The sequence below is a fragment of the Hippocampus bargibanti genome, linkage group LG16, assembly GCF_051943395.1.
Source record: "Hippocampus bargibanti isolate YZ-2025 linkage group LG16, ASM5194339v1, whole genome shotgun sequence".
In the NCBI taxonomy this organism is placed as follows: Eukaryota; Metazoa; Chordata; class Actinopteri; order Syngnathiformes; family Syngnathidae; genus Hippocampus; species Hippocampus bargibanti.
This window is the reverse complement of record NC_142749.1, coordinates 12,928,427-12,939,573: the sequence shown is the minus strand read 5'-3', so window position 1 is coordinate 12,939,573 and position 11,147 is coordinate 12,928,427. Positions and strand designations below refer to the sequence as shown.

The 11,147-nt window shown below is 41.5% G+C and overlaps 1 protein-coding gene across 11 annotated transcripts in view; it reads left to right on the top strand.

Annotated features, from left to right (window-relative positions):
* Positions 1-9,159: 9,159 nt before the first annotated feature.
* The window catches only part of LOC148886521 (neurexin-2-like), a 162,500-nt gene continuing 160,512 nt past the window's right edge, over positions 9,160-11,147 (top strand). For all 11 annotated transcript variants that reach the window (XM_089016455.1, XM_089016452.1, XM_089016449.1 and 8 more), the window contains exon 1: positions 9,160-9,375. The gene's annotated coding sequence lies outside the window, so the exon portion shown is untranslated. The remainder of the gene's footprint in view (positions 9,376-11,147) is intronic.

The window sequence follows — 11,147 nt, the reverse complement described above, 5'->3', positions numbered from 1 at the left end:
CCCCTCCCTGTGGCCCCACTGATTGTTCCTACATTCCTGACTAACGACTGGCCTATTACCCCCACTCCCACCGGTATCACCTCATCAGCATAACGACCCTCATCAGCATTCCGAAAGTTGCCTAACCTGTTTTGCCTAAGCAGGCTATTGTATGAACGAACCAAATTGAACCTCACCCCACCAGACCGGTTCAATGAAGGATTTTGTTGTTTTATAAGAATCGCTTCTTTTACCCCCCTTTCAAACCATCTATGTTCTTTCGCAAAGATTTTAACCTCATTGACAATGAGGTTAAAATCTTAGCTAAGATTTTAACCTCCAGATGACGGCTGAAGAAACCTTCTCAACTGTGTATAGATCGCATTCACCCGACAGCCCGCAGCCATATCAGACTCCGATTTGTCCGCCACCTAGCTAGCAAGACCCGCTCTATTTTCAGTTATTGCAATGGCAAGCCAAACATTCGTAAAGTCTTGACCTTCTATAAATAGTAACTGTGACCCAGTCCCAAAGGCCATGATATTTGAAAGGCATATCTTCGTTAATGTCAGCTGGAGCTAGCAGACAACATCCGCAAGCGGGGACGTCAGGACGCCGTTGTCGGCGAGCTGCGAAACGGCTTTGGAAATTGGTTTGCCTTGTTATTTTACTGTCAACGCGGAGTAGATTTCATTACAAGTTGATAGTAAAAATACACGGGGGGTAAATTTAACACGTCCTCTTACCGGACAAGACGTGAGGGTGACAAAGAAGGATGTTGTTTGCCAAGCGACCGCAGAGCAAAGGAATGACTCTGGCGGATTGACTCCTAAATGTTTTCTCACGCCAAAGGGTGTCAAAATACGATATTTGATGTGGTTTAATAATCCTCATCACGCTGTTACATTAACGTCCCTGCGTAGACAATGACCCCTGCAACGGAGGAACCGTCACATAACGGATGACAGAGATTGCAGCTGGCGTGTCCCTGATTTGTCCATTATGATGAGCAAATTATGTTCCAACATGTCTACTGGCTGTTCTGTCAAATAGTGCATCAAGCATTTATAGACCACACTCGAGTTTCCGTCCGGGTTGGCACGTAGCTCATATTTATCGCGCGGAACCTTTTGACTTTGGATTCAGTTGTTAATAAAGATTCCGATTAACTCACAAGTATTAGCTCGACCAAGCCGACGGCGATCGACGATGCATTATGATGATCATGATGTCTATATTTTGCTTGAAAAAAAAAAAAAACGGAAGCCGGTTACTATTCTGCTTTGATATTGAAGATACTGAAGAACTTTGGGTTAAAGTGGGGAACATACACAACCTTACTTGCTTCTGCATTTTTTTCATATGCCTTTTGATTTCCAGCCCTTAAAATTTAACGGTTATCCTGAGAGGTAATATTCTATAAAGCATCGTTATCTCATGTAAACAGATCCAAGTTTTAGGCAAATGCAGCACCGTTTTCAACCAGGTTCCATGAAAATCACTCCCACCCGAATATTGTATGTGAGAACTTGCCTTGCACGATAACATGCTACATCTGCAGGGACGTACAAATGTGACTTCACTTGAACAATTTACCTTCTTGTCGCCACATTTTTTTCCTCATTTGTTTTTGTTAATAAATTGAATCCTGCAGTTTTTCTTTTTAAGGGGCACTTTACAGAAGTGAAAATAAACAACGTGGGTGACACGTGTGTGCACTCTCTTATCGCTGGGTTGCAGCTGTCGAGTCCAATGGGCAAATGGCAGTCCTGACTTGGTTTAAAATGCCACCGGTCAACCCCCGCCATCTGCGAAAGAAAGAAAAAATCAGCTGCTCTATTATGCTTTTTTTTTAGAAATGTGCTTTTGCTTTCAGGCAAAAGTCTAAAGGTCTTATATACATGGTGATAGCTAATTCAAATGGAGTTTGGTTTTTGATTTTTTTGTTATGGACTTGAAACCTTTGACAAAGGGGAGCGAAAATTCAAAATAGCACAAAACAAGGCTTCATCTGGAGTGATTTCGAAATGGAATTATTCACTTTCGCGATTGATTTGAAACTGAGTCGGGGAGGATGGAATGGATGAATGGGCATGGATGGATGGATGGATGGATGGATGGATGGATGGATGGATGGATGGATGGATGGATTGGATGGATGGATGGGTGGGTGGGTGGGTGGATGGATTGATTGATTGGGTGGATGGATGGTGGGTGGATATTGGATGGATGGATGAATTGATTGGGTAGGTGGATGGATGGGTGGATATTGGAATTTAGATTGGATGGATGAATTGGGTAGGTGGATGGATGGATGGATGGGTGCATATTGGAATTTAAATTGGATGGATGGATTGGGTAGGTGGATGGGTGGGTAGGTAGATTGGAGATGGAAGGGTGGATGGATGGGTGGATATTGGAATTTAGATTGGACGGATAGGTTGATGAATGGATGAATTGAGTAGGTGGATGGATCAGTAGGTAGATTGGATGGATGGATGGGTGGGTGGATTGGAATTTAGATTGGGTGGGTAGGTGGATTGGGTGGATGGGTGGATGGATGGATTTAGATTGGATGATTAGATGGATCGATTGGGTGGATTGGAATTTAAATGGGAAAGCTTGATAGATGAATGGATGGATGGGTTGATTGGAATTTAAATTGGAAGGATGGATGGATAGGTTGGAAGGATGAATGAGTGGATTGGAATTTAGATTGGGAGGATGGATGGATGGATAGATTTGTTTATGTTCCTCACCGATGAATGTTATTTCAATGTAATTTAAATGAATTACAGTCTCGCTGCTGTGTAGGGTAAAAGTCACAATGTGGGCGAAGAATACTAATCATCTATGTCCTGTTTTTATTTGTATTTTTTCCTAGATGAACTTTGGAACAAAGAATGTTGTCGCAGTCACGCCAAGTGATTTAATTGTATTGGGAGCTCTGTGATCATCACAAAATAAATCTTCCGTTTAAGTGCTGCAGGGACGCCAAGGACAAGAAAGAAGTGGACAGTTTGCACCACCTACGCTCCAGGTAAACTGTGAGTTTCGTTTTCACGACGAGTTCCTCATCAAAATCATGTCGCAGTCTGGAGAGTTTTGAATGGCAATTATGAATCCCCCACAAAACAATTGGCTCCCTGTTGGGGAAACATTCTCTCGGTCGACGATGCTTTGTTTCACGCTGGTGTCGACCGTTCCCTTTGGTCCTCCTGCTCATTATGTCGCACGTTGTCCTGGCTATAGTTTATCCATGTGTGTGTTTTTTTGGCTACCAGAGATGTTTGTTTGTGAGAGCGAAGCTTGGAAGTGACTGCCAGTGGACATGAAGCGACAAGGCCCGTTTTCTGCGCTTTCAACTTTCAACACTGCTCAGCGCTCATTTGAATGTAAATGAACACAGAGTACTCAACTGCTTCGGCTTTTGTGGAACTTTGCGGTCCGCGTCTGACGCCGCCGTTCTTTTGTTCGAGGACAGCCATTAAAATCTCATGTTGTTCACACTCTGGCGGGCCGCTATCATTTTTTAGATGCCGCATCGTATTTGAATATTTGCAAATGACTTTATTTGCTGATTTAAAATATTCTTGTTTTGATTTCTGCAGCTCATGTCGGAGGCCAACTTGTGGCCGAATTACAACAGGCAGTCAAATCCACTGTGTCTCTTTGGCTTAAAACTGCGGCGACTCCAAGTCCGACTAAATCAAATTCCCAAAGATCAACAAATGAATTTAGGGAGCTCATGCAGCCGCCGCGCGTTAGTTAAATTTATTTTTTTTTTTTTCCCTGCACAATACAGAGGTAGAGTGCGGATGTAACATTCTCATTTTTATGGGGCTGCGAAAGATCACTTCCCAAGAGGGAGGCAAAACAGGAAAACTGCTGATTGACTGAGGCCAATCATAATTATGTGCACGGGAGTAAAAAAGAGGCTTGCATTATCTCTACTTTTTTATTTATTTATTTTTTGCAGAGGGTTCAGAGTCTGATAGTTCTGCCTGGCCGGTTTCATTTAAAATATATCTGATGTTGTGAAAAGGGACGCAAGGCCGAGCTTTGATTTCTCATTACAACTTTGACAATTGCATTGTGTTTTTTTCTATGTTTGCAGGCGTGCGTGGCATCCTCAACGGAGGGGAACTGGTGTTAAAGTTCTTCAGCTTCGTCAAGTGAGACATCTGAATCTCAAAGTTTACAGGGTAGATGCCTTAACTGATGCTAATGCATTCGCTTGGCTTCTATGAGCATATTAGTGATAGGCGACTAAAAACGAGTAGCTTTTGCATCGCAAAGGATAAAAATCCCTGACATTAAATGTAACATTTGCTAAGCCGTAACTACCAGTGAAATATATCCACATAAACACGGGCCGTCGTCTGTGTGCTTAATGCTTTTGAACTTTTCAACCTGCCGTGAGTGTGTGACGATTTTAATCGAGCTAAAGGAAAAAAAACTCTGACACTATAATCCGTTTTGAAACTTGGGAGTTTGTGATCATTTTCCACCATAATTTCTCAATAGGAAGAAAGAGAAATGCACAGTCTGCGCAAAAATGTATCCACTTCCGTGCCAGGGTTTTTGTCATATTCACTCAAATTACAGGACCTACAGAATATTGAGTTTCAGAACTACATAAACATTCAATACAGCGTTAGAAACCTTAGACTCTCTTCTCTCATCAGAAAAAAGAGTTAATTCCTAAATTATATGGTTGTGGAGTTATATGAGGTTGAAATGAGGGCGACTGTCGAAAATACAATGCAATACATTCATATTGGTTTATATAACGCTTTAACGACATCAGAAACTGTAACAAAGCGCTAACATGGAAAACAGGGGAAATTATGCCCCCTCGTGGAAGTGAAAAACATTGCCAGAGGTCTGGCCAATGCTTTATCTCGCTCTACATCATATTTTCAATTCCCAAATAAATTCAGAAATGGCAGTGAATGAGTTAATTGTATGACAAAAGGCTTTTATTTTCTTAAATACCACAAAAAAATGTATATATATTTTTCCAAGTCTGAATTTTTGGATGAGACAGCAAAAGGGTTCTCTCCATTTACACACTTAGGCTGAATTGTTTTTCCAAGAAAGAAAAAAAAAGGAAAATACATTTGAGCACATTCATAATTCATACGTCATCCTCAAATACGAGGTAGCTTTGACTATCTCTCGCTGGGAAATCTCGGCCCCTTAAAAGCACACCTTGGAAGGCTTTCGGGGGTTGCGCTGTCACTTGAAAGGTAAAATATTCTCCAACAATGAAAATATATATATCTCAACCCACGGTACACTCATGTTTTTTTCTTATAGTGTTCTTGCAATCATTTGCCATCCTTCATCGACTCGTGTTCTTTCCAGGCTGGATTTAGTTATCGTCTGTGTTTTCATGGCCGATTTGATATAAATCTGATGCAGCACAAGCGGATGCCTGTTCTCATGCACTCCGGTCAGGAAATGTATTACAGGGGGGTTGGGTGGGAGTGAACCGAATATTTCCAGTTGCAGACTTGGTAATTGCCTGTCAAGTATCTACCCTCCAAGTCCACATCGATTCATGCTACCTTTCCTATATAGTGGCAATGATATCAAAACTCACCCAACACCCGAAACAATGTAATAAGAGTCAATACGTGAGCGCAATTCAAATCCAAAGTCCTGCCTTTATAAAATAAAAAGAGCACTCAGAGGGACCCCCCCTCGCCCGCCCGCTCGGCTCCCCCGAATGGAGCAACTTGGGAAATCAATGATGAACGGCTTTGATCCGTTTCCACTATTTCGCTGCATTGCAATCCAATCCTACATACTGTATACCGGAACTCGATCTGATGGCATTCTTGCCAGCGTTGTGTCAGAACTTCTTCAACGGGATTAGCCAATTAAAATTTTAAATTGCAGCCAACTGCACAATCGGGATCAACGCCGCCAGTTTACATTGCAGATAATGGCGGGATACAGGCGGCCTCGTACAAAGACTGTTCTGCTCTTATCAACCCTGATTTTTTTAGTGTTATTTAATCCTGTATTTTCCCGTGTATAAGGCGCACCCATAAGCCTTGATTTTCTTCCAAAGATGACCATGCGCCTTATACGCAGGTGCACCTTATATGTGACGTATATGTGAGCCACAACAGGTCTCTCAACGACTGTCAGCAGCCACCGACTCCTTTTCCCCACTGTCGAAGAAGTAGTGCGTAACAGCCTTTATTGTAGCGCCTTATGAGGTGGTGTGCCTTATAATTGGAAAACTGTAGTGTATTTATATATTGATGATAGAGATTAGACAGAATAAGAAGTTATCATACTTAAAAGTTTCATGCTGTTATACGCTTAGCCAACATGTGAGACTGAATACACAATTGAAGCACAGACAACCTGGGGTCAATCAGGTCAACAGACACAGCAAGTTAAACTGTCAGTTTAGGAGATCTGACCTTGCACAGAATTTTGGACTTGGGATACTCCTTTATCACCAAAGTTATTTACAACTTGAAAATCCTGCACAGGAAGAGGTCATTAGCCAGGTTACAAATTTATCAGCTCATGGAAAAGACAATGTTTTATTGCTTACAGCTGTTGGGGCTCAGAACGCTCCAGGGGTGTGGTATTCTAATCAAGAAAACTATGTTTTACTAATGTATCACTTAAATTTGCATATAGTCTCAATCAATAGCTTGGCACAGGGCTGCAGAATTCAGACGTCTGTCATGAATGGCTGTGTCTCCTGCTGGCAGTAGGGACAATCTTTCCACAGTGTCTGACTGTCATATCTCTGACATTTGAATGCGGAAAACTTTTTTTCATTCATTGAAGGTGTGCCTTATAGTCGGGTGCGCCTTATATATGAAAACATTTTGAAAATACACCATTCATTGGAGGTGCGCCTTTTCCTCCAGTGCACCTTATACATCGGAAAATACGATTGTTTGCTTGTTTACAGCAAGGATGTCAAAGTTATTTTTGATGCGGGCAACATTGTAGTTACTGTTTCCTCTTGGGGGCCATTATAAATTTTGGGAAGCCATTAGAATGTTTAATCCGCTCCATATATTACATATAGAGCGCACAACAAATTAACAAATAGTTTTACAATTTGAAGAAATTGTATTGTTTTAAAAAAATAATGATTGTTATATTGATTTGCATGGGAAAATCAGACATTTTGGTTTGGATTTTAGCAAGCATCATGGAAATTCACAAGTTTCATATAAAGGCCAGATTTTGCCCCAGGGCCATGACTTTGACACCCAAGGTCCTTGTATATGGAAAAAGTTCACCATTCATTCAGGGTGCGCCTTATATACCGGAAAATGTGGTATTTAGATGATAATAGATGTGTTGATTCTCAGACATATCGAGCTTAAAAAAAATGACCCAAATCAGGATGCTGCACACACAGTCAACCCACATAAATGAAAGCGTATGGCTCAAGGCTTTGTTTTGATTGTCGTTTTCAGAGAGGTATGAGTTTAACAACATTTTTATTATATGGTAGGGCTTTTCAATGGCGGAGCATTTGTCGCGGATCATTTTGTGTAAACCATATAAACAATCTTAAAAAAAAGAGCTCTTGGTGTGCCGCAGGGAAGTTTTAAACCAGTGCAAACAACAAACCGTTACAATAAATGTTCAATGAATATCCTCGGGGTGGTGGCTAACTTGTTAGTATGTCTGACTCACTTTTGAATTCGGGGTTGGAATCAAAGCGAATGGAGTTTGCGTCCTCGATGCAGAGCTTTGTGGCTTTTCTCTGGGTATTCTGACTTTCCTCACACATTCAAACTGATGCTGTTTTTCTTTTCATTTTGGAAGATTTAGAAAAAAATGGCGAATGTTGTACATTTTTTTAGCAGATATTCTAATAAGATCCATCCTGAAACTCTTCAGCGCGTAAATTCAAGAAAAGTTGCATTTGTAAATATTTTCACATTACTATTTAATCAGCATTTTGATCTTCCCCGTGTTCCAAATGCATATATTTTAGATTCATTGAACAGTATAAATTGCCCAAAGGTGTGAATGTACTTACTGAAAAACTTACCTTTGCACTTTTGTCCTCCTTCTGGCAATGTAGAGCACGGGTGTCAACCTCATTTTTTGCCGCCGGCCATATTGTAGTTACGATTTCCTCGCGAGGGCCGTTATGAATTTGGGGAAGCCATTAAAATGTTTCATCCCCTGCACATATATACAGAACGCACAACAAATTAATGAATAAATAGTTTTCAAATCAGAAGTCAAGAGTGTTGACTGTTATTGTAGTTTACATATGATAATTTTACATTTCAGTTCACACTTTAACACGCATCATGGCATTTCACACGTTTGATTTGTTTTTGAGGGACGAATAAAATGATGAAGCGGGCCAGATTTGGCCCCCAGGCCTCGACTTTGACATGTGCTTCTTAAAGCATCTAAGATGGCAAAGGCCGAGCTAATAAAGTTGTCATTGGTGTCAAAGAAGTACTCTATTTAAGTAATATATTTCTCGGAAGATTAAAATGTTTGGATGTTCGGATAGCCATTAGGTTTAGCATGGGTGTTTCGGCGGAAGTTACCGAAAGCGTTTGCATATTTTTTGTTTTGTTATGGTTTGTTTTTGTACTTCTTTCTTTCCTCTTCCTTTCATAACTTTGCTGTTGTGAAATGTAAATTTCTCCACTGCGAGACATATAAAGGTACATCCAAACCCATCCAATATATATCAGGAGGTATCAAAATGACAATCCTGACGTTTTTTTCTCACTATAGCGGTTAGCAGGGCGTGTAGCGTAACCGATAGTATCATCAAAAAACCACACACCACACCATTTAAAAAAACTGACCGCTGTAGTTTTCATGGGCTCGCTCACAGATACTTCAACAGCACCAATATTGGACTCGACTTTAATCAAATCAAAATTTCTAATTAAATGACCCCAACTTTGTGCCAGAACAGGCACACTCTGCCCACCACAAGTGCTTGAACGCTCATGGCAATCCTCCATGGCAACCATGTTGACGGGGTGGGAAGCTCCATTGGTCCACGACGACTGACCGCGCCCTCAACCCGGGCCGAGCTACCTCGCCAACTGTTAGCATCAAGTGTCAGGGGAGAGCACCCCCCACCCCCAATGCTGAGGATGAGGAGGAAGATGCTGCTGCGGAGGAGAGGAAGCATCTTTGTCTGCACACGGAGCCGCTCCGGGCTTCCCTAGCTCTCGCTTTCTCCTGTACGCAGACAGCAGATAAGAACGACCGTCACAACTCCGAAGATTAACTACGCTTCGTTTCCGACTCATGCTTTTTTCTTACCTTGATGCAGGGTCGTTTTTTGCCTCTTTTTTTTTTGGAATACGCAAAAAAGCAACCCGTCGCTTCTGTGTGGGATCGCCGGCTGAGGCTCAGGTAACGACATCGCGCACCTTCTACACTCAAACCGCAAAATGAACCTTCTAAGCCGCAAAATGAACCTTCGTAATGAGCTTTAATTCAGCTAAAACGCCGCCGGGGTGTTGTTTTTTAATGCGTGCGTGTGTGTGTGCGTGTGTGTCTTTTGAATGTCATCACTACGGAGTTGTCATTGTTGCGGGCTATTCCAATTCTGCCAGTTATTTACACTTTTTTTTTCTTCCGTGAGATGTCGCCATGCTTGAGAACTCGTGTAAAAAAGCCAGACGTGATGTAATTCTTCGGCAGGTGTTTTGGGGAAGAATGTGCTGTCCAAAAAAAAAGGGAAAACGGCAGCTAAAACAAGAAGGTAGAGGTCGAGTATCAATTGCATGCAGGGAGACATGCAGTGCACAGTGGAGCTGAGTGAGCATTGGCATCAGGGCTTCAGCCACCAGCTTGAACCGGAGCCAAGTGATCCCCATTGTGCCATGCACGTGTTCATGCCTTGTCTTCGTTTGGACTAAAAGTGAGGTGAAAGTGCTGCATGCAGGCTCCCTTCAGATGCCACTGGAAGCCTATTTGTTATTAGGGGAGACCAGAGGGAATATGGGGGTGGGGGGTAAATGATGTCTGCAGGGAGGTAAAAGACTAGCAACCAAGACAAAGGTAGATATTCGAAAATAGCATTTACCCCCCCCCCCCCTCCACCTCATAAAATTGCAAAAACTTGTTCTCTGATGAATGCAAAATCTTCAAGCTGCATCCGAGCGTGTATACGGCTCCATAGGGAGCAGCTGCTGCCTCCATGTGGTGTCAGTTCAGCAGGGTGGGCCACTCAAGGAGTGCAGTGGAGTTTCAACATTCAATCATTGTATTTTTTTTGTATATGTGGACAGAAAAAAAGAGATGGAAACACACAAATCACAAACGTGGGCGACTGTCAGTAAATGTGAGATGGAAATAAGCAAGATTGGGAAAAATAATTTCATTTCATGCACAGATGTGAAGTATTGGACTTTTTCAGTGCATACACAATCAGTGGTTGCTTTATTAGGACTACATTGACATTTTCATGTTCCTAAACTATTTTTATCAAAGAATATGGAAAGTATACCCCCCCTCCCCCCAAAAAAAATCCAGAAATAATGTTTTTAAACAAAGCTAGCATGCTTATATGTTCAGTACACCTTGATAAGAAGCCAATGATAATATCTTCTAGTGTAGCTTGACTGATAACATTAATGTTTCTTTTTTATATAGCGGAATCTTGACTGACATCTGAGAATTTTGAGTGTCTTAATTGACATTTTTAAAATCATGGCTGAGATTCTTGAGTGATCTGAAAAAAATAACTAGAGTGACGGTCGCTATGGCACTTCCACTCTTTTCATAAACAAACACTCAAAGGCACAAATACGAAATAAGAGCACTTGCAAGGAGCATGAAAGACGACTGCTCAACAAAACCACCCGCGTGTTTAAGAAAAACTAGCGAGAAGGTAGCTCACAAGATTTAAAATAATGTTTCAGCACCATAAGACTCAATAAAAGTGAAACATACCGTATTTTCCGGTTTATAAGGCGCACCCAGAAGCCGTGATTTTCTTTAAAAGATGACACTGCCTGATATGTGAAGTAATATTGAGCCACATATAATGTGGTGTGCGTTATATTTGGAAACCTTTTATATCTAGTCTAGAGTTTGTGGGCACAGTCATAGAAGGTGTTTAGAGTTCATGCACTGTGTTTTTTTTGTGTATTTGAACAAAGTGATATTAATGATTAATG